Raw genomic sequence first — 24,101 nt, forward strand, 5'->3', positions numbered from 1 at the left:
GCACGCACAAGGAAACAAATGACGGGAGGGGGAAGAAAGGAGAAGGAGTTTATGTATTTGCAGCGCGGAATTAAACGGGTGCGATCATACCAGCACAAATGCACCAGATCCCATCAGAACTCCGCAGTTAAGTGTGCTTTGGCGAAAGTAGTACAATGATGGGTTACCTCCTGGGAAGTTCTCGTGTTACACCCATTTTTTTTTTTCAGATGTGCCGTTTGACGTTACGCGGGACTTTAATTATGGTCCGCAGCTTTATTCGCAAATGTGAGTCACGGCGCCGTGGCATTTTACTTGATATTTGAACAAGAACGAGAGGTGCAGTGCGCACGCACAAGGAAACAAATGACGGGAGGGGGAAGAAATGAGAAGGAGTTTATGTATTTGCAGCGCGAAATTAAACAGTTGCGATCATACCAGCACTAATGCACCGGATCCCATCAGAACTCCGCAGTTAAGTGTGCTTAGGCGAGAGTAGTACTCGGATAGGTGACCTCCGGGGAAGTCCTCTTGTTGCACTAATTTTTTTTTTCAGACGGGTCGTTCGACGTTACGCGCGACTGGAACTAAGGTCCACTGGTTTATACGCAAATGTGAGTCAAGAAGCAGGGGCATTTTAATCAATATTAGAACGAGAATGAGAGATGCAGAGTGCACGCGCAAGGAAACAAATGATGGGAGGGGGGATGGAGGGAGAAAAAGTGTATGTATTTGCAGCGCAGAATGAAACATGAGCAATCATACCAGCACCAATGCAACGGATTCTATCAGAACTCCGCAAGTTAAGGGTGCTTGGGCGAGAGTAGCACTAGGATGGGTGACCTCCTAAGAAGTCCTTATATTTCACCCATTTTCTTAGGAAGTCCTCGTGTTGCACCCATTTTTTTGCAGATGATTCTTTCGACGATACGCACGACTTGAATTACGGTCCTCAGGTTTATTCGCAAATGTGAGTCACGGCACCATAGCAATTTACTTGATATTAGAACGAGCACGGAAGGTGCAGTGCGCACGCACAAGGTAACAAATGGCGGGAGGGGGAAGAGAGGGGAAGGAGTTTATGTATTTGCAGTGCGAAGTTGAACGGGTGCGATCATACCACCACTAATGCACCGGATCCCATCAGAACTCCAGAGTTATGTGTGCTTGGGCGAGAGTAGTACTCGGATAGGTGACCTCCTGGGAAGTCCTCGTGTCGCAACAATTTTTTTTTCAGACGGGTCGTTCGACGTTACGCGCGACTGGAACTAGGGTCCGTTGGTTTATATGCAAATGTGAGTCAAGAAGCAGGGGCATTGTAATCGATATTAAAACGAGAATGAGAGGTGCAGTGTGAATGCACAAGGAAACAATTGACGGGAGGGGGAAGAAAAGAGAAGGAGTGTATTTATTTGCAGCGCAAAATTAAACAGGTGCGATCATACCAGCATTAAAGCCCCGGATCCCATCATAACTCCGCAGTTAAGTGTGCTTGGGCGAGAGTCGTACTCAGATGGGTGACCACTTGGGAAGCCCTCGTGTTGCACCTATTTTTTTTCGGATGGGTTGTTCAATGTTACGCGCGAATGGAATTATAAACCGCTGGTTCATTTGCAAAGGTGAGTCACGGTGCCGGGGCATATTACTTGATATTAGAACGAGTACGGGAGGTGCAGTGCGCACGAACAAGGAAACAAATGACGGGAAGAGGAAGAAAAGAGAAGGAGTGTATGTATTTGAAGCGCAAAATTAAACAAGTGGCATCATACCAGCACTAATGCACTGGATCCCATCAGAACTCTGCAGTTAAGTGTGCTTGGGCGAGAGTAGTACTCGGATGGGTGACCTCTTGGGAAGTCCTCGTATCGCAACAATTTTTTTTCAGATGGGTCATTCGATGTTACGCGCGACTGGATCGAGGGTCCACTGGTTTATACGCAAATGTGAGTCAAGAATTAGGGGCATTTTAATCGATATTAGAACGAGTACGGGAGGTGCAGTGCGCACGAACAAGGAAACAAATGACGGGAAGAGGAAGAAAAGAGAAGGAGTGTATGTATTTGAAGCGCAAAATTAAACAAGTGGCATCATACCAGCACTAATGCACCAGATCCCATAAGAACTCCGCAGTTAAGTGTGCTTGGGCGAGAGTAGTACTCGGATGGATGACCACTTGGGAAGTTCTTGTGTCGCACCAATTTTTTTTCAGACGGGTCGAGAATGAGAGGTGAAGTTTGAACGCACAAGGAAACAAATGACGGGAGGGGGAAGAAAGGAGGAGTGTTTGTATTTTCGGCGCGAAATTAAAGAGGTGCGATCTTACCAGCACTAAAGCCCCGGATCCCATCAGAACTCCGCAGTTAAGTGTGCTTGGGCGAGAGTAGTACAATGATGGGTTACCTCGTGGGAAGTTCTCGTGTTGCACCCGTTTTCTTTTTTTCAGATGTGCCGTACGACGTTACGCGCTACTTTTATTATGGTCCGCAGATTTATTCGCAAATGTGAGTCACAGTGTCGTGGCATTTTACTTGATATTTGAACGAGAACGAGAGGTGCAGTGTGCACGCACAAGGAAACAAATGACGGGAGGGGGAAGAAAGGAGAAGGAGTTTATGTATTTGCAGCGCAAAATTAAACAGGTGCGATCATACCAGCACTAATGCACCGGATCCCATCAGAACTCCGCAGTTAAGTGTTCATGGGCGAGAGTAGTACTCGGATGGGTGACCTCTTGGGAAGTCCTCGTGTCGCACTAATTTTTTTTTCAGACGGGTTGTTCGACGTTACGCGCGACTGGAACTAGGGTCCACTGGTTTATACGCAAATGTGAGTCAAGAAGCAGGGGCATTTTAATCGATATTAGAACGAGAAGGAGAGATGCAGAGTGCACGCACAAGGAAACAAATGACGGGAGGGGGGATGGAGGGAGAAAACGTGTATGTATTTGCTGCGCAGAATGAAACATGAGCAATCATACCAGCACCAATGCAACGGATTCTATCAGAACTCCGCAAGTTAAGGGTGCTTGGGCGAGAGTAGCACTAGGATGGGTGACCTCATGCGAAGTCTTTATATTTCACCCATTTTCTTTGGAAGTCCTCGTGTTCCACCCATTTTTTTGCAGATGATTCTTTCGACGATACGCGCGACTTGAATTATGGTCCTCAGGTTTATTCGCAAATGTGAGTCACGGCACCCTAGCATTTTACTTTATATTAGAAGGAGCACGGGAGGTGCAGTGCGCACGCACAAGGAAACAAATGACGGGAGGGGGAAGAAAGGAGAAGGAGTTTATGTATTTGCAGTGCGGAATTAAACGGGTGCGATCATACCAGCACTAATGCACCGGATCCCATCAGAACTCCGCAGTTAAGTGTGCTTTGGCGAGAGTAGTACTCGGATTGGTGATCTCCTAGGAAGTCCTCGTGTCGCAAATATTTTTTTTCAGACGGGTCGTTCGACGTTACGCGTGACTGGAACTAGGGTCCGCTGGTTTATACGCAAATGTGAGTCAAGAAGCAGGGGCATTTTAATCGATATTAGAACGAGAAGGAGAGGTGCAGTGTGAACACACAAGGAAACAATTGATGGGAGGGGGAAGGAAGGAGAAGGAGTGTATGTATTTTCAGCAAGAAATGAAACAGGTGCGATCATGCCAGCACTAATGCAACGGATTCTTTCAGAACTCCGTAGGTAAGGGTGTTTGGGCGAGAGTAGTACTAGCATGGGTTACCTCCTGCGAAGTTCTTATATTTCACCCATTTTCTTGTGAAGTCCTCGTGTTGCACCCATTTTTTTGCAGATGATTCTTTCGACGTTACGCGCGACTTGAATTATTGTCCTCAGGTTTATTCGCAAATGTGAGTCACGGCGCCGTGGCATTTTACTTGATATTAGAAAACGAGTACGGGAGGTGCATTGCGCACGCACAAGGAAACAAATGACGGGAGGAGGAAGAAAAGAGAAGGAGTGTATGTATTTGAAGCGCAAAATTAAACAAGTGGCATCATACCAGCGCTAATGCACTGGATCTCATTAGAACTCTGTAGTTAAGTGTGCTTGGGCGAGATTAGTACTCGAATGGGTGACCTCCTGGGAAGTCCTCGTGTCGCACCAATTTTTTTTCAGACGGGTCGTTCGACGTTAGGCGCGTCTGGAACTAGGGTCCGCTGGTTTATACGCAAATGTGAGTCAATAAGCATGGGCATTTTAATCGATATTAGAACGAGAATGAGAGGTGCAGCGTGAACGCACAAGGAAACAAATGACGGGAGGGGGGATGGGAGGAGAAAGAGTGTATGTATTTGCAGTGCAGAATGAAACATGATGGATCATACCAGCACTAATGCAACGGATTCTATCAGAACTCCGCAGTTAAGGGTACTTGGGCGAGAAAAGTACTCGGATGGGTGACATCCTGCGAAGTCCTTATATTTCACCCATTTTCTTGGTAGGTCCTCGTGTTGAACCCATCTTTTTATAGATGATTCTTTCGACGTTACGCGCGACTTGATTTATGGTCCGCAGGTTTATTCGCAAATGTGAGTCACGGTGCCGTGGCATTTTACTTGATATTAAAACGAGTACGGGAGGTGCAGTGCGCACGCACATGGAAACAAATGACGGGAGGAGGAAGAAAAGAGAAGGAGTGTATGTATTTGAAGTGCAAAATTAAACAAGTGGCATCATACCAGCACTAATGCACTTGATCCCATCAGAACTCTGCAGTTAAGTGTGCTTGGGCGAGTGTAGTACTCGGATGGGTGACCTCTTGGGAAGTCCTCGTATCGCAACAATTTTTTTTTAAATGGGTCGTTCGACGTTACGCGCGACTGGAACTATGGTCCGCTGGTTTATACGCAAATGTGAGTGAAGAAGCAGGGGCATTTTAATCGATATTAGAACGAGAATGAGAGGTGAAGTTTGAATGCACAAAAAAACAAATGACGGGAGGGGGAAGAAAGGAGAAGGAGTGTATGTATTTGCAGCGCGAAATTAAATAGGTGCGATCATACCAGCACTAAAGATCCGGATCCCATCAGAGCTCCGTAGTTAAGTGTGCTTGGGCGAGAGTAGTACTCGGATGGGTGACGACTTGGGAAGCCCTCGTGTTGCACCTATTTTTTTTGGGATGGGTTGTTCGACGTTACGCGCGAATGGAATTATAAACCGCTGGTTCATTTGCAAAGGTGAGTCACGGTGCCGGGTCATATTACTTGATATTGGAACGAGAAAGAGAGATGCAGAGTGCACGCGCAAGGAAACAAATGACGGGAGGGGGGATGGAAGGAGAAAGAGTGTATGTATTTGCAGTGCAGAATGAAACATGAGGGATCATACCAGCACTAATGCAACGGATTCTATCAGAACTCCGCAGTTAAGGGTGCTTGGGCGAGAAAAGTACTCGGATGGGTGACCTCCTGTGAAGTCCTTATATTTCACCCATTTTCTTGGGAGGTCCTCGTGTTGCACCCATCTTTTTGCAGATGATTCTTTCGACGTTACGCGCGACTTGATTTATGGTCCGCAGGTTTATTCGCAAATGTGAGTCACGGCGCCGTGGCATTTTACTTGATATTAGAACGAGTACGGGAGGTGCAGTGCGCACGCACAAGGAAACAAATGACGGGAGGAGGTAGAAAAAATTAGGAGTGTATGTATTTGAAGCGCAAAATTAAACAAGTGGCATCATACCAGCACTAATGCACTGGATCCCATCATAACTCTGCAGTTAAGTGTGTTTGGGCGAGAGTAGTACTCGGATGGGTGACCTCTTGAGAAGTCCTCGTATCGCAACAATATTTTTTCAGATAGGTCGTTCGACATTACGTGCGACTGGAACTATGGTCCGCTGGTTTATACGCAAATGTGAGTCAAGAATCATGGGTATTTTAATCGATATTAGAACGAGAATGAGAGGTACAATGTGAACGCAAAAGGAAACAAATGATGGGAGGGAGGGAGGGAAGAAGGAGTGTATGTATTTTCAGCACGAAATTAAACAGGTGCGGTCACACCAGCACAAATGCACCGGATCCCATCAGAACTCCGCAGTTAAGTGTGCTTTGGCGAAAGTAGTACAATGATGGGTTACCTCCTGGGAAGTTCTCGTGTTGCACCCATTTTTTTTTTCAGATGTGCCGTTCGACGTTACGCGCGACTTTAATTATGGTCTGCATATTTATTCGCAAATGTGAGTCACGGCGCCGTGGCATTTTACTTGATATTTGAACGAGAACGAGAGGTGCAGTGCGCACGCACAAGGAAACAAATGACGGGAGGGGGAAGAAAGGAGAAGGAGTGTATGTATTTACAGCCGAAAATGAAACAAGTGCGATCATACCAGCACTAATGCAACGGATTCTATCAGAACTCCGTGGGTAAAAGTGCTTGGGCGAGAGTAATACTAGAATGGGGTACCTCCTGCGAAGTCCTTATATTTCACCAATTTTCTTGTGAACTCCTCGTGTTTCACCCATTTTTTTGCAGATGATTCTTTCGACGTTGCGCGCGACTTGTATTATGGTCCTTAGGTTTATTCGCAAATGTGAGTCACGGCGCTGTAGAATTTTACTAGATATTAGAACGAGAACGGGAGGTGCAGTGCGCACGCACAAGGAAACAAATGACGGGAGGGGGAAGAAAGGGGAATGAGTTTATGTATTTACAGCGCAAAATTAAAAATGTGCGATCATACCAGCACTAATGCACCGGATCCCATCAGAACTCCACAGTGAAGTGTGCTTGGGCGAGGTTAGTACTCGGATGGGTGACCTCCGGGGAAGTCCTCGTGTCGCACCAATTTTTTTTCAGACGGGTCGTTCGACGTTACGATCGTCTGGAACTAGGGTCCGCTGGTTTATACGCAAATGTGAGTCAAGAAGCAGGGGCATTTTAATCGATATTAGAACGAGAATGAGAGGTGAAGTGTGAACGCACAAGGAAACAAATGACGGGAGGTGGAAGAAAGGATAAGGAGTGTATGTATTTGCAGCGCGAACTTAAACAGGTGCGATCATACCAGCACTAAAGCTCCGGATCCCATCAGAACTCCGCAGTTAAGTGTGCTTGGGCGAGGGTAGTACTCGGATGGGTGACGACTTGGGAAGCCCTCGTGTTGCACCTATTTTTTTTCGGATGGGTTGTTCGACGTTACGCGCGAATGGAATTATAAACTGCTGGTTCATTTGTAAAGGTGAGTCACGGTGCCGGAGCATATTACTTGATATTAGAACGAGAAAGAGAGATGCAGAGTGCACGCACAAGGAAACAAATGATGGGAGGGGGGATGAAAGGAGAAAGAGTGTATGTATTTGCAGTGCAGAATGAAACATGAGAGATCATACCAGCACTAATGCAACGGATTCTATCAGAACTCCGCAGTTAAGGGTGCTTGGGCGAGAAAAGTACTCGGATGGGTGACCTCCTGCGAAGTCCTTATATTTCACCCATTTTCTTGGGAGGTCCTCGTGTTGCACCCATCTTTTTGCAGATAATTCTTTCGACGTTACGCGCGACTTGATTTATGGTCCGCAGGTTTATTCGCAAATTTGAGTCACGGCGCCGTGGCATTTTACTTGATATTAGAACGAGTACGGGAGGTGCAGTGCGCACGCACAAGGAAACAAATGACGGGAGGAGGAAGAAAAGAGAATGAGTGTATATATTTGTAGCGCAAAATTAAACAAGTGGCATCATACTAACACTACTACACTGAATCCCATTAGAACTCTGCAGTTAAGTGTGCTTGGGCGAGAATAGTACTCTGATGGGTGACCTCTTGGGAAGTTCTCGTATCGCAACAATTTTTTTTCAGATGGGTCGTTCGACGTTACGCGCGACTGGAACTTTGGTTTGCTGGTTTATACGCAAATGTGAGTCAAGAATCAGGGGCATTTTAATCGATATAAGAACGAGAATGAGAGGTGCAGTGTGAACGGACAAGGAAACAAATGATGGGAGGGGGGAGGGAAGAAGGAGTGTATGTATTTTCAGCACAAAATTAAACAGGTGCGGTCACACCAGCACAAATGCACCGGATCCCATCAGAACTCCGTAGTTAAGTGTGGTTTGGCGAAAATAGTACAATGATGGGTTACCTCCTGGGAAGTTCACGTAATGCACCCATTTTCTTTTTTTCAGATGTGCCGTTTGACGTTACGCGCGACTTTAATTATGGTTTGCAGATTTATTCGCAAATGTGAGTCACGACACCGTGGCATTTTACTTGATATTTGAACGAGAACGAGAGCTGCAGTGCGCACGCACAAGGAAACAAATGACGGGAGGGGGAAAAAAGGAGAACGAGTTTATGTATTTGCAGCGCAAAATTAAATAGGTGTGATCATACCAGCACTAATGCACCGGATCCCATTAGAACTCCGCAGTTAAGTATGCTTGGGCGAGAGTTGTACTCGGATGGGTGACCTCCTGGGAATTTCTCGTGTCGCACTAATTTTTTTTTCAGATGGGTCGTTCGACGTTACGCGCGACTGGAACTAGGGTCCACTGGTTTATACGCAAATGTGAGTTAAGAAGCAGGAGCATTTTAATCGATATTAGAACGAGAAGGAGAGATGTAGAGTGCACGCACAAGGAAACAAATGATGGAGGGGGGATGGAGGGAGCAAAAGTGTATGTATTTGCAGCGCAGAATGAAACATGAGCAATCATACCAGCACCAACGCAACGGATTCAATCAGAACTCCGCAAGTTAAGGGTGCTTGGGCGAGAGTAGCACTAGGATGGGTGACCTTCTGCGAAGTCCTTATATTTCACCCATTTTCTTAGGAAGTCCTCGTGTTGCACCCATTTTTTTGCAAATGATTCTTTCGACGATACGGGTGACTTGAATTATGGTCCTCAGGTTTATTCGCAAATGTGAGTCACGGCACCGTAGCATTTTACTTGATATTAGAACGAGCACGGTAGGTGCAGTGCGCACGCACAAGGAAACAAATGACGACAGGGGGAAGAAAGGAGAAGGAGTTTATGTATTTGCAGCGCGCAATTAAACAAGTGCGATCATACCAGCACTAATGCACCGGATCCCATCAGAACTCCGCAGTTAAGTGTGCTTGTGCGAGAGTAGTACTCGGATGGGTGACCTCCTAGCAAGTCCTCGTATCGCACCAATTTTTTTCAGACGGGTCGTTCGACGCTACGCGCGACTGGAACTAGGGTCCGCTGGTTTATACGAAAATGTGAGTCAAGAAGCAGGGGCATTTTAATCGATATTAGAACGAGAAGGAGAGGTGCAGTGTGAACGCACAAGGAAATAATTGATGGGAGGGGGAGGGAAGGAGGAGTGTATGTATTTTCAGCACAAAATGAAACAGGTGCGATCATACCAGCACTAATGCAACGGATTCTATTAGAACTCCGTAGGTAAGGGTGCTTGGGCGAGAGTAGTACTAGCATGGGTTACCTCCTGCGAAGTCCTTATATTTCACCCATTTTCTTGTGAAGTCCTCGTGTTGCACCCATTTTTTTGCAGATGATTCTTTCGACGATACGGGCGACTCTAATTATGGTCCTCAGGTTTATTCGCAAATGTGAGTCACGGCGCTGTAGCATTTTACTTGATATTAGAACGAGAACAGGAGGTGCAGTGCGCACGCACAAGGAAAAAAATGACGGGAGTGGGAAGAAAGGAGAATGAGTTAATGTATTTGCAGCGCAAAATTAAACAGGTGCGATCATACCAGCACTAATGCACCGGATCCCATCAGGACTCCGCAGTGAAGTGTGTTTGGGCGAGATTAGTACTCGGATGGGTGACTTCCTGGGAAGTCCTCGTGTCGCACCAATTTTTTTTCAGACGGGTCGTTCGACGTTACGCGCGTCTGGAACTAGGGTCCGCTGGTTTATACGCAAATGTGAGTCTAGAAGCAGGGGTATTTTAATCGATATTAGAACGAGAATGAGAGGTGAAGTGTGAACGCACAAGGAAACAAATGACGGGAGGGGGAAGAAAGGAGAAGGAGTGTATGTATTTGCAGCGCGAAATTAAACAGGTGCAATCATACCAGCACTAATGCACCGGATCCCATCAGAACTCCGCAGTTATGTGTACTTGTGCAAGAGTAGTACTCGGATGGGTGACCTCTTGGGAAGTCCTCGTATCGCACTAATTTTTTTCAGACAGGTCTTTAGACGCTACGCGCGACTGGAACTAGGGTCCGCTGGTTTATACGCAAATGTGAGTCAGGAAGCAGGGGCATTTTAATCGATATTAGAACGAGAATGATAAGTGCAGTGTGAACGCACAAGGAAACAATTGATGGGAGGGGGAGGGAAGGAGAAGGAGTGTATGTATTTTCAGCAAGGAATGAAACAGGTGCGATCATACCAGCAATAATACAACGGATTCTATCAGAACTCCGTAGGTAAGGGTGCTTGGGCGAGAGTAGTACTAGCATGGGTTTCCTCCTGCGAAGTCCTTATATTTCACCCATTTTCTTGTGAAGTCCTCGTATTGCACCCATTGTTTTGCAGATAATTCCTTCGACGTTACGCGCGACTTGAATTATGGTCCTCAGGTTTATTCGCAAATGTGAGTCACGGCGCTGTAGCATTTTACTTGATATTAGAACGAGAACAGGAGGTGCAGTGCGCACGCACAAGGAAAAAAATGACGGGAGTGGGAAGAAGGGAGAATGAGTTTATGTATTTGCAGCACAAAATTAAACAGGTGCGATCATACCAGCACTAATGCACCGGATCCCATCAGGACTCCGCAGGGAAGTGTGCTTAGGCGAGATTAGTTCTCGGATGGGTGACCTCCTGGGAAGTCCTCGTGTCGCACCAATTTTTTTTCAGACGGGTCGTTCGACGTTACGCGCGTCTGGAAGTAGGGTCCGCTGGTTTATACGCAAATGTTAGTCAAGAAGCAGGGGTATTTTAATCGATATTAGAACGAGAATGAGAGGTGAAGTGTGAACGCACAAGGAAACAAATGACGGGAGGGGGAAGAAAGGAGAAGGAATGTATGTATTTGCAGCGCGAAATTAAACAGGTGCAATCATACCAGCACTAATGCACCGGATCCCGTCAGAACTCCGCAGTTATGTGTGCTTGTGCGAGAGTAGTACTCGGATGGGTGACCTCCTGGGAAGTCCTCGTATCGCACTAATTTTTTTCAGACAGGACGTTCGACGCTACGCGCGACTGGAACTAGGGTCCGCTGGTTTATACGCAAATGTGAGTCAAGAAGCAGGGGCATTTTAATCGATATTAGAACGAGAAGGAGAAGTGCAGTGTGAACGCACAAGGAAACAATTGATGGGAGGGGGAGGGAAGGAGAAGGAGTGTATGTATTTTCAGCAAGGAATCAAACAGGTGCGATCATACCAGCAATAATGCAACGGATTCTATCAGAACTCCGTAGGTAAGGGTGCTTGGGCGAGAGTAGTACTAGCATGGGTTACCTCCTGCAAAGTCCTTATATTTCACCCATTTTCTTGTGAAGTCCTCGTGTTGCACCCATTTTTTTGCAGATGATTCTTCGACGATACACGCGACTTGAATTATGGTCCTCAGGTTTATTCGCAAATGTGTGTCACGGCGCTGTAGTATTTTACTTGATATTAGAACGAGAACGGGAGGTGCAGTGCGCACGCACAAAGAAAAAAATGACGGGAGGGGGAAGAAAGGAGAATGAGATTTTGTATTTGCAGCGCACAATTAAATAGGTGCGATCATACCAGCACTAATGCACCGGATCCCATCAGAACTCCGCAGTGAAGTGTGCTTGGGCGAGATTAGTACTCGGATGGGTGACCTCCTAGGAAGTCCTCGTGTCGCACTAATTTTTTTTCAGACGGGTCGTTCGACGTTACGCGCGTCTGGAACTAGGGTCCGCTGGTTTATACGCAAATGTGAGTCAAGAAGCAGGGGTATTTTAATCGATATTAGAACGAGAATGAGTGGTGAAGTGTGAACGCACAAGGAAACAAATGACGGGAGGGGGAAGAAAGGAGAAGGAGTGTATGTATTTGCAGCGCGAAATTAAATAGGTGCGATCATACCAGCACTAAAGCTCCGGATCCCATCAGAGCTCCGTAGTTAAGTGTGCTTGGGCGAGAGTAGTACTCGGATGGGTGACCACTTGGGAAGCCCTCGTGTTGAACCTATTTTTTTTCGAATTGGTTGTTCGACGTTACGCGCGAATGGAATTATAAACCGCTGGTTCATTTGCAAAGGTGAGTCACGGTGCCGGGGCATATTACTTGATATTAGAACGAAAAAGAGAGATGCAGAGTGGACGCACAAGGAAACAAATGACGGGAGGGGGGATGGAAGGAGAAAGAGTGTTTGTATTTGCAGTGCAGAATGAAACATGAGGGATCATACTAGCACTAATGCAACGGATTCTATCAGAACTCCGCAGTTAAGGGTGCTTGGGCGAGAAAAGTACTCGGATGGGTGACCTCCTGCGAAGTCCTTATATTTCACCCATTTTCTTGGGAGGTCCTCGTGTTGCACCCATCTTTTTGCAGATGATTCTTTCGACGTTACGCGCGACTTGATTTATGGTCCGCAGGTCTATTCACAAATTTGAGTCACGGCGCCGTGGCATTTTACTTGATATTAGAACGAGTACGGGAGGTGCAGTGCGCACGCACAAGGAAACAAATGACGGGAGGATGAAGAAAACAGGAGTGTATGTATTTGAAGCGCAAAATTAAACAAGTGGCATCATATCAGCACTAATGCACTGGATCCCATCAGAACTCTGCAGTTAAGTGTGCTTGGGCGAGAGTAGTACTCGGATGGGTGACCTCTTGGGAAGTCCTCGTATTGCAACAATTTTTTTTCAGATGGGTCGTTCGACGTTACGCGCGACTGGAACTATGGTCCGCTGGTTTATACGCAAATGTGAGTAAAAAATCAGGGGCATTTTTATCGATATTAGAACGAGAAGGAGAGGTGCAGTGTGAACGCACAAGGAAATAAATGATGGGAGGGGGGGAGGGAAGAAGGAGTGTATGTATTTTCAGCACGAAATTAAACAGGTGCGGTCACACCAGCACAAATGCACCGGATCCCATCAGAACTCCGAAGTTAAGTGTGCTTTGGCGAAAGTAGTACAATGATGGGTTACCTCCTAGGAAGTTCTCGTATTGCACCCATTTTCTTTTTTTCAGATGTGCCGTTCGACGTTACGCGCGACTTTAATTATGGTCTGCATATTTATTCGCAAATGTGAGTCACGGCGCCGTGGCATTTTACTTGATATTTGAACGAGAACGAGAGGTGCAGTGCGCACGCACAAGGAAACAAATGACGGGAGGGGGAAGAAAGGAGAAGGAGTTTATGTATTTGCAGTACGAAATTAAACTGGTGCGATCATACCAGCACTAATGCAACAGATCCCATCAGAACTCCGCAGATAAGTGTGCTTGGGCGAGAGTAGTACTCGGATGGGTGACCTCATGGGAAGTCCTCGTGTCGCACTAATTTTTTTTTTCAGACGAGTCGTTCGACGTTACGCACGACTGGAACTCGGGTCCACTGTTTTATACGCAAATGTGAGTCAAGAAGTAGGAGCATTTTAATGGATATTAGAACGAGAAGGAGAGATGCAGAGTGCACGCACAAGGAAACAAATGATGGGAGGGGGGATGGAGGGAGAAAAAGTGTATGTATTTGCAGCGCGGAATGAAACATGAGCAATCATACCAGCACCAATGCAACGGATTCTATCAGAACTCCGCAAGTTAGGGGTGCTTGGGCGAGAGTAGCACTAGGATGGGTGACCTCCTGCGAAGTCCTTATATTTCACCCATTTTCTTAGGAAGTCCGCGTGTTGTAAGCATTTTTTTGCAGATGATTCTTTCGACGTTACGCGCGACTTGAATTATGGTCCTCAGGTTTATTCGCAAATGTGAGTCACGGCAACGTAGCATTTTACTTGATATTAGAACGAGCACGGGAGGTGCAGTGCGCACGCACAAGGAAACAAATGGCGGGAGGGGGAAGAAAGGAGAATGAGTTTATGTATTTGCAGCGCGAAATTAAACAGGTGCGATCATAACAGCACTAATGCACCGGATCCCATCAGAACTCCGCAGTTAACTGTGCTTGGGCGAGATTAGTACTCGGATGGGTGACCTCCTAGGAAGTCCTCGTGTCGCACCAATTTTTTTTCTGACGGGTCGTTCGACGTTACGCACATTTGGAACTAGGGTCCGCTGGTTTATACGCAAATGTGAGTCAAGAAGCAGGGTCATTTTAATCGATATTAGAACGAGAATGAGAGGTGAAGTGTGAACGCACAAGGAAACAAATGACGGGAGGTGGAAGAAAGGATAAGGAGTGTATGTATTTCCAGCGCGAACTTAAACAGGTGCGATCATACCAGCACTAAAGCTCCGGATCCCATCAGAACTCCGCAGTTAAGTGTGCTTGGGCGAGGGTAGTACTCGAATGGGTGACCACCTGGGAAGCCCTCGTGTTGCACCTATTTTTTTTCAGATGGGTTGTTCGACGTTACACGAGAATGGAATTATAATCCGCTGGTTCATTTGCAAAGGTGAGTCACGGTGCCGGGGCATATTACTTGAAATTAGAACGAGAAAGAAAGATGCAGAGTGCACGCACAAGGAAATAAATGACGGGAGGGGGGATGGAAGGAGAAAGAGTGTATGTATTTGCAGTGCAGAATGAAACATGAGGGATCATACCAGCACTAATGCAACGGATTCTATCAGAACTCCGCAGTTAAGGGTGCTTGGGCGAGAAAAGTACTCGGATCGGTGACCTCCTGCGAAGTCCTTATATTTCACCCATTTTCTTGGGAGGTCCTCGTGTTGCACCCATCTTTTTGCAGATGATTCTTTCGACGTTACGCGCGACTTGATTTATGGTCCGCAGGTTTATTTGCAAATTTGAGTCACGGCACCGTGGCATTTTACTTGATATTATAACGAGTAGGGGAGGTGCAGTGCGCACGCACAAGGAAACAAATGACGGGAGGAGAAGGAAAAGAGAAGGAGTGTATATATTTAAAGCGCAAAATTAAACAAGTGGCATCATACCAGCACTAATGCACTGGATCCCATCAGAACTCTGCAGTTAACTGTGCTTGGGCGAGAGTAGTACTCGGATGGGTGACCTCTTGGGAAGTCCTCGTATCGCAACAATTTTTTTTCAGATGGGTCGTTCGACGTTACGCGCGACTGGAACTATAGTCCACTAGTTTATACGCAAATGTGAGTCAAAAATCAGGGGCATTTTAATCGATATTAGAACGAGAAGGAGAGGTGCAGTGTGAACGCACAAGAAAACAAATGATGGGAGGGGGGGAGGGAAGAAAGAGTGTATGTATTTTCAGCACGAAATTAAACAGGTGCGGTCACACCAGCACAAATGCACCGGATCCCATCAGAACTCCGAAGTTAAGTGTGCTTTGGTGAAAGTAGTACAATGATGGGTTACCTCCTGGGAAGTTCCCGTGTTGCACCCATTTTCTTTTTTTCAGATGTGCCGTTCGACGTTACGCGCGACTTTAATTATGGTCCGTAGATTTATTCGCAAATGTGAGTCATGGCACCGTGGCATTTTACTTGATATTTGAACGAGAACAAGAGGTGCAGTGCGCACGAACAAGGAAACAAATAACGGGAGGGGGAAGAAAGGAGAAGGAGTTTATGTATTTGCAGTGCGAAATTAAACTGGTGCGATCATACCAGCACTAATGCACCGGATCCCATCAGAACTCCGCAGATAAGTGTGCTTGGGCGAGAGTAGTACTCGGATGGGTGACCTCCTGGGAAGTCCTCGTGTCGCACTAATTTTTTTTTTCAGACGGGTCGTTCGACGTTACGCGCGACTGGAACTAGGGTCCACTGGTTTATACGCAAATGTGAGTCAAGAAGGAGGGGCATTTTAATCGATATTAGAACGAGAAGGAGAGATGCAGAGTGCACGCACAAGGAAACAAATGACGAGAGCGGTGATGGAGGGAGAAAAAGTGTATGTATTTGCAGCGCAGAATTAAACATGAGCAATCATACCAGCACCAATGCAACGGATTCTATCAGAACTCCGCAAGTTAGGGGTACTTGGGCGAGAGTAGCACTAGGATGGGTGACCTCCTGCGAAGTCCTTATATTTCACCCATTTTCTTAGGAAGTCCTCGTGTTGCACCCATTTTTTTGCAGATGATTCTTTCGACGATACGCGCGACTTGAATTATGGTCCTCAGGGTTATTCGTAAATGTGAGTCACGGCACCGTAGCATTTTACTTGATATTAGAACGAGCACAGGAGGTGCAGTGCGCACGCACAAGGAAACAAATGGCGGGAGGGGTAAGAAAGGAGAATGAGTTTATGTATTTGCAGCGCGAAATTAAACAGGTGCGATCATAACAGCACTAATGCACCGGATCCCATCAGAACTCCGCAGTTAAGTGTGCTTGGGCGAGATTAGTACTCGGATGGGTGAGCTCCTGGGAAGCCCTCGTGTTGCACCTATTTTATTTCGGATGAGTTGTTCGACGTTACGCGCGAATGGAGTTATAAACCGCTGGTTCATTTTCAAAGGTGAGTCACGGTGCCGGGGCATATTACTTGATATTAGAACGAGAAAGAGAGATGCAGAGTGCACGCACAAGGAAACAAATGACGGGAGGGGGGATGGGAGGAGAAAGAGTGTATGTATTTGCAGTGCAGGATGAAACATGAGGGATCATACCAGCACTAATACAACGGATTCTATCAGAACTCTACAGTCAAGGGTGCTTGGGCAAGTAAAGTACTCGGATGGGTGACCTCCTGCGAAGTCCTTATATTTCACCCATTTTCTTGGGAGGTCCTCGTGTTGCACCCATCTTTTTGCAGATGATTCTTTCGACGTTATGCGCGACTTGATTTATGGTCTGCAGGTTTATTCGCAAATGTGAGTCACGGCGCCGTGGCATTTTACTTGATATTAGATCGAGCACGGGAGGTGCAGTGCGCACGCACAAGGAAACAAATGACGGGAGGGGGAAGAAAGGAGAAGGAGTTTATGTATTTGCAGTGCGGAATTAAACGGGTGCGATCATACCAGTACTAATGCACTGGATCCCATCAGAACTCTGCAGTTAGGTGTGCTTGGGCGAGAGTAGTACTCAGATGGGTGACCACCTGGGAAGTCCTCGTGTCGCACCAATTTTTTTTCAGACGGGTCGTTCGACGTTACGCGCGACTGGAACTATGGTCCACTGGTTTATACGCAAATGTGAGTCAAGAATCAGGGGCATTTTAATCCATATTCGAACAAGAAGGAGAGGTGCAGTGTGAACGCACAAGGAAACAAATGATGAGAGGGGGGAGGGAAGAAGGAGTGTATGTATTTTCAGCACGAAATTAAACAGGTGCGGTCACACCAGCACTAATGCACCGGATCCCATCAGAACTCCGCAGTTAAGTGTGCTTTGGCGAAAGTAGTACAATGATGGGTTGCCTCCTGGGAAGTTCTCATGTTGCACCCATTTTCCTTTTTTCAGATGTGCCGTTCGACGTTACGCGCGACTTTAATTATGGTCCGCAGATTTATTCGCAAATGTGAGTCACGGCGCCATGGCATTTTACATGATATTTGAACGAGAACGAGAGGTGCAGGGCACACGCACAAGGAAACAAATGACGGGAGGGTGACGAAAGGAGAATGAGTGTATGTATTTGCAGCGCGAAATTAAACAGGTGCGATCATACCAGCACTACAGCCCCGGATCCCATCAGAACTCCGCAGTTAAGTGTGCTTGGGTGAGAGCAGTACTCGGATCGGTGACCACCTGGGAAGCCCTCGTGTTGCACCTTTTTTTTTCGGATGGGTCGTTCGACGTTACGCGTGAATGGAATTATAAACCGCTGGGTCATTTTCAATGGTGAGCCACGGTGCCGGGGCATATTACTTGATATTAGAGCGAGAAAGAGAGATGCAGAGTGCACGCACAAGGAAACAAATGACGGGAGGGGGGATGGGAGGAGAAAGAGTGTATGTATTTGCAGTGCAGAATGAAACATGAGGGATCATACCAGCACTAATGCAACGGATTCTATCAGAACTCTGCAGTTAAGGGTGCTTGGGCGAGTAAAGTACTCGGATGGGTGACCTCCTGCGAAGTCCTTATATTTCACCCATTTTCTTGGGAGGTCCTCGTGTTGCACCCATCTTTTTGCAGATGATTCTTTCGACGTTACGCGCGACTTGATTTATGGTCTGCAGGTTTATTCGCAAATGTGAGTCACGGCGCCGTGGCATTTTACTTGATATTAGATCGAGCACGGGAGGTGCAGTGCGCACGCACAAGGAAACAAATGACGGGAGGGGGAAGAAAGGAGAAGGAGTTTATGTATTTGCAGTGCGGAATTAAACGGGTGCGATCATACCAGCACTAATGCACTGGATCCCATCAGAACTCTGCAGTTAAGTTTGCTTGGGCGAGAGTAGTACTCGGATGGGTGACCACCTGGGAAGTCCTTGTGTCGCACCAATTTTTTTTCAGACGGGTCGTTCGACGTTACGCGCGACTGGAACTATGGTCTGCTGGTTTATACGCAAATGTGAGTCAAGAATCAGGGGCATTTTAATCGATATTAGAACGAGAATGAGAGGTGCAGTGTGAACGCACAAGGAAACAAATGATGGGAGGGGGGTGGGAAGAAATAGTGTATGTATTTTCAGCACGAAATTAAACAGGTGCGGTCACACTAGCGCAAATGCACCGGATCCCATCAGAACTCCGCAGTTAAGTGTGCTTTGGCGAAAGTAGTACAATGATGGGTTACCTCCTGGGAAGTTCTCGTGTTACACCCATTTTTTTTTTTCAGATGTGCTGTTCGACGTTACGCGCGACTTTAATTATGGTCCGTAAATTTATTCGCAAATGTGAGTCACGGCGCCCTGACATTTTACTTGATATTTGAATGAGAACGAGAGGTGCAGTGTGCACGCACAAGGAAACAAATGACGGGAGGGGGAAGAAAGGAGAAGGAGTTTATGTATATGCATCGCGGAATTAAACGGTTGCGATCATACCAGCATTAATGCACCAGATTCCATCAGAACTCCGCAGTCAAGTGTGCTTGGGCGAGAGTAGTACTCGGATGGGTGACTTCCTGGGAAGTCCTCGTGTCGCACAAATTTTTTTCCAGACGGGTCGTTCGACGTTACGCGCGACTGGAACTGGGGTCCGCTGGTTTATACGCAAATGTGAGTCAAGAAGCAGGGGCATTTTAATCGATATTAGAATGAGAAGGAGAGATGCAGAGTGCACGCACAAGGAAACAAATGACGGGAGGGGGGATGGAGGGAGAAAAAGTTTATGTATTTGCAACGCAGAATGAACCATGAGAAATCATACCAGCACCAATGAAACGGATTCTATCAGAACTCCTCAAGTTAAGGGTGCTTGGGCGATAGTAGCACTAGGATGGGTGACCTCCTGCGAAGTCCTTATATTTCACCCATTTTCTTAGGAAGTCCTCGTGTTGCACCCATTTTTTTACAGATGATTCTTTCGACGATACGCGCGACTTGAATAATGGTCCTCAAGTTTATTCGCAAATGTGAGTCACGGCACCGTAGGATTTTACTTGATATTAGAACGAGCCCGGGAGGTGCAGTGCGCACGCACAAGGAAACAAATGACGGGAGGGGGAAGAAAGGAGAAGGAGTTTATGTATTTGCAGCGCGAAATTAAACGGGTGCGATCATACCAGCACTAATGCACCGGATCCAATCAGAACTCCGCAGTTAAGTGTGCTTGGGCGAGAGTAGAACTCGGATGGGTGACCTCCTGGGAATTCCTTGTGTCGCATAAATTTTTTTTCAGAGAGGTCGTTCGACGTTACACGCGACTAGAACTGGGGTCCGCTGGTTTATACGCAATTGTGAGTCAAGAAGCAAGGGCATTTTAATCGATATTAAAACGAGAAGGAGAGGTGCAGTGCGCACGCACAAGGAAACAAATGACGGGAGGAGGAAGAAAAGAGAAGGAGCGTATGTATTCGTAGCGCAAAATTAAACAAGTTGCATCATACCGGCAATAATGCACGGGATCCCATCAGAACTCTGCAGTTAAGTGTGCTTGGGCAAGAGTAGTACTCGGATGGGTGACCTCTTGGGAAGTACTCGTATCGCAACAATTAAACAGGTGCGATCACACCAGCACTAATGCACCGGATCCCATCAGAACTCCGCAGTGAAGTGTGCTTGGGCGAGATTAGTACTCGGATGGGTGACCTCCTGGGAAGTCCTCGTGTCGCACCAATTTTTTTCAGACGGGTCGTTCGACGTTACGCGCGTTTGGAACTAGGGTCCGCTGGTTTACACGCAAATGTGAGTCAATAAGCAGGGGCATTTTAATCGATATTAGAACAAGAATGAGAGGTGAAGTGTGAACGCACAAGGAAACAAATGACGGGAGGGGGAAGAAAGGAGAAGGAGTGTATCTATTTGCAGTGCGAAATTAAATAGGTGCGATCATACCAGCACTAAAGCTCCGGATCCCATCAGAACTCCGCAGTTAAGTGTGCTTGGGCGAGTGTAGTACTCGGATGGGTGACCACTTGGGAAGCCCTCGTGGTGCACCAATTTTTTTTCGGATGGGTTGTTCGACGTTACGCGCGAATGGAATTATAAACCGCTGGTTCATTTTCAAAGGTGAGCCACGGTGCCGGGGCATATTACTTGATATTAGAGCGAGAAAGAGAGATGCAGAGTGCACGCACAAGGAAACAAATGACGGGAGGGGGGATGGGAGGAGAAAGAGTGTATGTATTTGCAGTGCAGAATGAAACATGAGGGATCATACCAGCACTAATGCAACGGATTCTATCAGAACTCTGCAGTTAAGGGTGCTTGGGCGAGTAAAGTACTCGGATGGGTGACCTCCTGCGAAGTCCTTATATTTCACCCATTTTCTTGGGAAGTCCTCGTGTTGCACCCATTTTTTGCAAATGATTCTTTTAACGATACGCGCGACTTGAATAATGGTCCTCAGGTTTATTCGCAAATGTGAGTCACTGCACCGTAACATTTTACTTGATAGTAGAACGAGCACGGGAGGTGCAGTGCGCACGCACATGGAAATAAATGACGGGAGGGGGAAGAAATGGGAAGGAGTTTATGTATTTGCAGCGCGGAATTCACCGGGTGCGATCATACCACCACTAATGCACCGGATCCTATCAGAACTCTGCAGTTAAGTGTGCTTGGGCGAGAGTAGTACTCGGATGGGTGACCTCCTGGGAAGTCCTCGTGTCGCAACAATTTTTTTTCAGACGGGTCGTTCAACGTTACACGCGACTGGAACTAGGGTCCGCTGGTTTATACGCAAATGTGAGTCAAGAAGCAGGGGCATTTTAATCGATATTAGAACGAGAATGAGAGGTGCAGTGTGAACGCACAAGGAAACAATTGATGGGAGGGGGAAGAAAGGAGAATGAGTGTATGTATTTGCAGCGCGAAATTAAACAGGTGCGATCATACCAGCACTAAAGCCCCGGATCCCATCAGAACTCTGCAGTTAAGTGTGCTTGGGCGAGAGTAGTACTCGGATGGGTTACCTCCTGCGAAGTCCTTATATTTCACCCATTTTCTCGGGAGGTCCTCGTGTTGCACCCATCTTTTTGCAGATGATTCTTTCGACGTTACGCGCGACATGATTTATGGTCCGCAGGTTTATTCGCAAATGTGAGTCACGGCGCCGTGGCATTTTACTTGATATTAGAACGAGTACGGGAGGTGCAGTGCGCACGCACAAGGAAACAAATGACGGGAGGAGGAAGAAAAGAGAATGAGTGTATGTATTTGAAGCGCAAAATTAAACAAGTGGCATCATACCAGCACTAATGCACTTGATCCCATCAGATCTCTACAGTTAAGTGTGCTTGGTCGAGAGTAGTACTCAGATGGATGACCTCTTGGGAAGTCCTCGTATCGCAACAATTTTTTTTCAGATGGGTCGTTCGACGTTACGCGCGACTGAAACTATGGTCCACTGGTTTATACACAAATGTGAGTGAAGAATCCGGGGCATTTTAATCGATATTAGAACGAGAAGGAGAGGTGCAGTGTGAACGCACAAGGAAACAAATGATGGGAGGGGAGGAGGGAAGAAGGAGTGTATGTATTTTCAGCACGAAATTAAACAGGTGTGGTCACACCAGCACAAATGCACCGGATCCCATCAGAACTCCGCAGTTAACTGTGCTTTGGCGAAAGTAGTACAATGATGGGTTACCTCCTGGGAAGTTCTCGTGTTGCACCCTTTTTCTTTTTTTCAGATGTGACGCTCGACGTTACGCGCGACTTTAATTATGCTCCGCAGATTTATTCGCAAATGTGAGCCACGGCGCCGTGGCATTTTACTTGATATTTGAACGAGAACGAGAGGTGCAGTGCGCACGCACAAGGAAACAAATGACGGGAGGGGGAAGAAATGAGAAGGAGTGTATGTATTTGCAGCGCGAAATGAAATAAGTGCGATCATACCAGCACTAATGCAACGGATTCTATCAGAACTCCGTAGGTAAGGGTGCTTTGGCGAGAGTAGTACTAGCATGGGTTACCTCCTGCGAAGTCCTTATATTTCACCCATTTTCTTGTGAAGTCCTCGTGTTGCACCCAATTTTTTGCAGATGATTCTTTCGACGTTACGGGCGACATGAATTATGGTCCTCAGGTTTATTCGCAAATGTGAGTCACGGCGCCATGGCATTTTACTTGATATTAGAACGAGAACGGGAGGTGCAGTGCGCACGCACAAGGAAACAAATGACGGGAGGGGGAAGAAAGGGGAATGAGTTTATGTATTTGCAGCGCAAAATTAAACGGGTGCGATCATACCAGCACTATTGCACCGGATCCCATCAGAACTCCACAGTGAAGTATGCTTGGGCGAGATTAGTACTCGGATGGGTGACCTCTTGGGAAGTCCTCGTGTCGCACCAATTTTTTTTCAGACGGGTCGTTCGATGTTATGCACTTCTGGAACTAGGGTCCGCTGGTTTATACACAAATGTGAGTCAAGAAGCAGGGGCATTTTAATCGATATTAGAACGAGAATGAGAGGTGAAGTGTGAACGCACAAGGAAACAAATGACGGGAGGGGGAAGAAAGGAGAAGGAGTGTATGTATTTGAAGCGTGAAATTAAACAGGTGCGATCATACCAGCACTAAAGCTCCTGATCCCATCAGAACTCCACAGTTAAGTGTGCTTGGGTGGGAGTAGTACTCGGATGGGTGACGACTTGGGAAGCCCTCGTGTTGCACCAATTTTCTTTCGGATGGGTTGTTCGACGTTACGCTCGAATGGAATTATAAACCGCTGGTTCATTTGCAAAGGTGAGTCACGGTGCCGGGGCATATTACTTTATATTAGAACGAGAAAGAGAGATGCAGAGTGCACGCACAAGGAAACAAATGACGGGAGGGGGGATGGGAGGAGAAATAGTGTATGTATTTGCAGTGCAGAATGAAACATGAGGGATCATACCAGCACTAATGCAACGGATTCTATCATAACTCCGCAGTTAAGGGTGCTTGGGCGAGAAAAGTACTCGGATGGGTGACCTCCTGCGAAGTCCTTATATTTCACCCATTTTCTTGGGAGGTCCTCGTGTTGCACCCATCTTTTTACAGATGATTCTTACGACGTTACGGACGACTTGATTTATGGTCCGCAGGTTTTTTCGCCAATGTGAGTCACGGCACTGTGGCATTTTACTTGATATTAGAACGAGCACGGGAGGTGCAGTGCGCACGCACAAGGAAACAATTGACGGGAGGGGGAAGAAAGGAGAAGGAGTTTATGTATTTGAAGCGCAAAATTAAACTTATGCGATCATACCAGCACTAATGCACCGGATCCCATCAGAACTCCGCAGTTAAGTGTGCTTGGGCGAGAGTAGTACTCGAATGGGTGACCTCCTAGGAAGTCCTCGTGTCGCACTAATTTTTTTTCAGACGGGTTGTTCGACGTTACATGCGACTGGAACTAGAGTCCGCTGGTTTATACGCAAATGTGAGTCAAGAAACAGGGGCATTTTAATCGATATTAGAACGAGAAGGAGAGGTGCAGTGTGAACGCACAAGGAAACAATTGATGAGAGGGGGAGGGAAGGGG

General features: G+C 46.8%; 7 non-coding genes and 45 pseudogenes across 7 annotated transcripts; all 52 read left to right on the forward strand.

Moving 5' to 3' along the window:
- Nucleotides 1-76: 76 nt before the first annotated feature.
- Nucleotides 77-195, forward strand: LOC148245525 (5S ribosomal RNA; annotated as a pseudogene).
- Nucleotides 196-403: 208 nt separating this feature from the next.
- LOC148245526 (5S ribosomal RNA) lies at nt 404-522 on the forward strand (annotated as a pseudogene).
- A 563-nt stretch (nt 523-1,085) lies between these two features.
- LOC148245527 (5S ribosomal RNA) lies at nt 1,086-1,204 on the forward strand (annotated as a pseudogene).
- A 206-nt stretch (nt 1,205-1,410) lies between these two features.
- LOC148245528 (5S ribosomal RNA) lies at nt 1,411-1,529 on the forward strand (annotated as a pseudogene).
- A 206-nt stretch (nt 1,530-1,735) lies between these two features.
- LOC148245529 (5S ribosomal RNA) lies at nt 1,736-1,853 on the forward strand (annotated as a pseudogene).
- A 205-nt stretch (nt 1,854-2,058) lies between these two features.
- LOC148245530 (5S ribosomal RNA) lies at nt 2,059-2,177 on the forward strand (annotated as a pseudogene).
- A 111-nt stretch (nt 2,178-2,288) lies between these two features.
- Nucleotides 2,289-2,407, forward strand: LOC148245531 (5S ribosomal RNA; annotated as a pseudogene).
- A 209-nt stretch (nt 2,408-2,616) lies between these two features.
- Nucleotides 2,617-2,735, forward strand: LOC148245532 (5S ribosomal RNA). The gene has a single exon (XR_015815337.1). It is a non-coding gene; the product is annotated as a 5S ribosomal RNA (ribosomal RNA).
- A 562-nt stretch (nt 2,736-3,297) lies between these two features.
- Nucleotides 3,298-3,416, forward strand: LOC148245533 (5S ribosomal RNA; annotated as a pseudogene).
- A 561-nt stretch (nt 3,417-3,977) lies between these two features.
- Nucleotides 3,978-4,096, forward strand: LOC148245534 (5S ribosomal RNA; annotated as a pseudogene).
- A 561-nt stretch (nt 4,097-4,657) lies between these two features.
- On the forward strand, nt 4,658-4,775 carry LOC148245535 (5S ribosomal RNA; annotated as a pseudogene).
- A 205-nt stretch (nt 4,776-4,980) lies between these two features.
- Nucleotides 4,981-5,099, forward strand: LOC148245536 (5S ribosomal RNA; annotated as a pseudogene).
- Nucleotides 5,100-5,660: 561 nt separating this feature from the next.
- LOC148245537 (5S ribosomal RNA) lies at nt 5,661-5,778 on the forward strand (annotated as a pseudogene).
- Nucleotides 5,779-5,982: 204 nt separating this feature from the next.
- LOC148245538 (5S ribosomal RNA) lies at nt 5,983-6,101 on the forward strand (annotated as a pseudogene).
- A 561-nt stretch (nt 6,102-6,662) lies between these two features.
- On the forward strand, nt 6,663-6,781 carry LOC148245539 (5S ribosomal RNA; annotated as a pseudogene).
- Nucleotides 6,782-6,986: 205 nt separating this feature from the next.
- On the forward strand, nt 6,987-7,105 carry LOC148245540 (5S ribosomal RNA). The gene has a single exon (XR_015814532.1). It is a non-coding gene; the product is annotated as a 5S ribosomal RNA (ribosomal RNA).
- A 206-nt stretch (nt 7,106-7,311) lies between these two features.
- Nucleotides 7,312-7,430, forward strand: LOC148245541 (5S ribosomal RNA; annotated as a pseudogene).
- Nucleotides 7,431-7,987: 557 nt separating this feature from the next.
- LOC148245542 (5S ribosomal RNA) lies at nt 7,988-8,106 on the forward strand (annotated as a pseudogene).
- A 209-nt stretch (nt 8,107-8,315) lies between these two features.
- On the forward strand, nt 8,316-8,434 carry LOC148245543 (5S ribosomal RNA; annotated as a pseudogene).
- Nucleotides 8,435-8,995: 561 nt separating this feature from the next.
- On the forward strand, nt 8,996-9,114 carry LOC148245544 (5S ribosomal RNA; annotated as a pseudogene).
- A 555-nt stretch (nt 9,115-9,669) lies between these two features.
- Nucleotides 9,670-9,788, forward strand: LOC148245545 (5S ribosomal RNA; annotated as a pseudogene).
- A 205-nt stretch (nt 9,789-9,993) lies between these two features.
- On the forward strand, nt 9,994-10,112 carry LOC148245546 (5S ribosomal RNA; annotated as a pseudogene).
- A 558-nt stretch (nt 10,113-10,670) lies between these two features.
- Nucleotides 10,671-10,789, forward strand: LOC148245547 (5S ribosomal RNA; annotated as a pseudogene).
- A 205-nt stretch (nt 10,790-10,994) lies between these two features.
- On the forward strand, nt 10,995-11,113 carry LOC148245548 (5S ribosomal RNA; annotated as a pseudogene).
- Nucleotides 11,114-11,670: 557 nt separating this feature from the next.
- Nucleotides 11,671-11,789, forward strand: LOC148245549 (5S ribosomal RNA). The gene has a single exon (XR_015815220.1). It is a non-coding gene; the product is annotated as a 5S ribosomal RNA (ribosomal RNA).
- A 205-nt stretch (nt 11,790-11,994) lies between these two features.
- Nucleotides 11,995-12,113, forward strand: LOC148245550 (5S ribosomal RNA; annotated as a pseudogene).
- A 558-nt stretch (nt 12,114-12,671) lies between these two features.
- Nucleotides 12,672-12,789, forward strand: LOC148245551 (5S ribosomal RNA; annotated as a pseudogene).
- A 204-nt stretch (nt 12,790-12,993) lies between these two features.
- LOC148245552 (5S ribosomal RNA) lies at nt 12,994-13,112 on the forward strand (annotated as a pseudogene).
- Nucleotides 13,113-13,321: 209 nt separating this feature from the next.
- On the forward strand, nt 13,322-13,440 carry LOC148245553 (5S ribosomal RNA; annotated as a pseudogene).
- Nucleotides 13,441-14,003: 563 nt separating this feature from the next.
- On the forward strand, nt 14,004-14,122 carry LOC148245554 (5S ribosomal RNA; annotated as a pseudogene).
- A 205-nt stretch (nt 14,123-14,327) lies between these two features.
- Nucleotides 14,328-14,446, forward strand: LOC148245555 (5S ribosomal RNA). Its single transcript, XR_015815996.1, has one exon. It is a non-coding gene; the product is annotated as a 5S ribosomal RNA (ribosomal RNA).
- A 561-nt stretch (nt 14,447-15,007) lies between these two features.
- On the forward strand, nt 15,008-15,125 carry LOC148245556 (5S ribosomal RNA; annotated as a pseudogene).
- Nucleotides 15,126-15,329: 204 nt separating this feature from the next.
- On the forward strand, nt 15,330-15,448 carry LOC148245557 (5S ribosomal RNA; annotated as a pseudogene).
- Nucleotides 15,449-15,657: 209 nt separating this feature from the next.
- Nucleotides 15,658-15,776, forward strand: LOC148245558 (5S ribosomal RNA). Its single transcript, XR_015815674.1, has one exon. It is a non-coding gene; the product is annotated as a 5S ribosomal RNA (ribosomal RNA).
- Nucleotides 15,777-16,339: 563 nt separating this feature from the next.
- LOC148245559 (5S ribosomal RNA) lies at nt 16,340-16,458 on the forward strand (annotated as a pseudogene).
- A 560-nt stretch (nt 16,459-17,018) lies between these two features.
- LOC148245560 (5S ribosomal RNA) lies at nt 17,019-17,137 on the forward strand (annotated as a pseudogene).
- Nucleotides 17,138-17,340: 203 nt separating this feature from the next.
- LOC148245561 (5S ribosomal RNA) lies at nt 17,341-17,459 on the forward strand (annotated as a pseudogene).
- A 209-nt stretch (nt 17,460-17,668) lies between these two features.
- On the forward strand, nt 17,669-17,787 carry LOC148245562 (5S ribosomal RNA; annotated as a pseudogene).
- A 559-nt stretch (nt 17,788-18,346) lies between these two features.
- On the forward strand, nt 18,347-18,465 carry LOC148245563 (5S ribosomal RNA; annotated as a pseudogene).
- A 203-nt stretch (nt 18,466-18,668) lies between these two features.
- Nucleotides 18,669-18,787, forward strand: LOC148245564 (5S ribosomal RNA; annotated as a pseudogene).
- Nucleotides 18,788-18,995: 208 nt separating this feature from the next.
- Nucleotides 18,996-19,114, forward strand: LOC148245565 (5S ribosomal RNA; annotated as a pseudogene).
- A 561-nt stretch (nt 19,115-19,675) lies between these two features.
- On the forward strand, nt 19,676-19,794 carry LOC148245566 (5S ribosomal RNA; annotated as a pseudogene).
- A 206-nt stretch (nt 19,795-20,000) lies between these two features.
- On the forward strand, nt 20,001-20,118 carry LOC148245567 (5S ribosomal RNA; annotated as a pseudogene).
- Nucleotides 20,119-20,124: 6 nt separating this feature from the next.
- On the forward strand, nt 20,125-20,243 carry LOC148245568 (5S ribosomal RNA). The gene has a single exon (XR_015814861.1). It is a non-coding gene; the product is annotated as a 5S ribosomal RNA (ribosomal RNA).
- A 204-nt stretch (nt 20,244-20,447) lies between these two features.
- On the forward strand, nt 20,448-20,566 carry LOC148245569 (5S ribosomal RNA; annotated as a pseudogene).
- Nucleotides 20,567-21,125: 559 nt separating this feature from the next.
- LOC148245570 (5S ribosomal RNA) lies at nt 21,126-21,244 on the forward strand (annotated as a pseudogene).
- Nucleotides 21,245-21,449: 205 nt separating this feature from the next.
- Nucleotides 21,450-21,568, forward strand: LOC148245571 (5S ribosomal RNA; annotated as a pseudogene).
- Nucleotides 21,569-21,804: 236 nt separating this feature from the next.
- On the forward strand, nt 21,805-21,922 carry LOC148245572 (5S ribosomal RNA; annotated as a pseudogene).
- A 204-nt stretch (nt 21,923-22,126) lies between these two features.
- Nucleotides 22,127-22,245, forward strand: LOC148245573 (5S ribosomal RNA; annotated as a pseudogene).
- A 563-nt stretch (nt 22,246-22,808) lies between these two features.
- Nucleotides 22,809-22,927, forward strand: LOC148245574 (5S ribosomal RNA; annotated as a pseudogene).
- Nucleotides 22,928-23,132: 205 nt separating this feature from the next.
- Nucleotides 23,133-23,251, forward strand: LOC148245575 (5S ribosomal RNA; annotated as a pseudogene).
- Nucleotides 23,252-23,811: 560 nt separating this feature from the next.
- On the forward strand, nt 23,812-23,930 carry LOC148245576 (5S ribosomal RNA). The gene has a single exon (XR_015815215.1). It is a non-coding gene; the product is annotated as a 5S ribosomal RNA (ribosomal RNA).
- The last annotated feature ends 171 nt before the right edge of the window (nt 23,931-24,101 follow it).

The sequence above is a fragment of the Carica papaya genome, chromosome 8, assembly GCF_054855325.1.
Source record: "Carica papaya isolate Zhongbai chromosome 8, ASM5485532v1, whole genome shotgun sequence".
NCBI lineage: Eukaryota > Viridiplantae > Streptophyta > Magnoliopsida > Brassicales > Caricaceae > Carica > Carica papaya.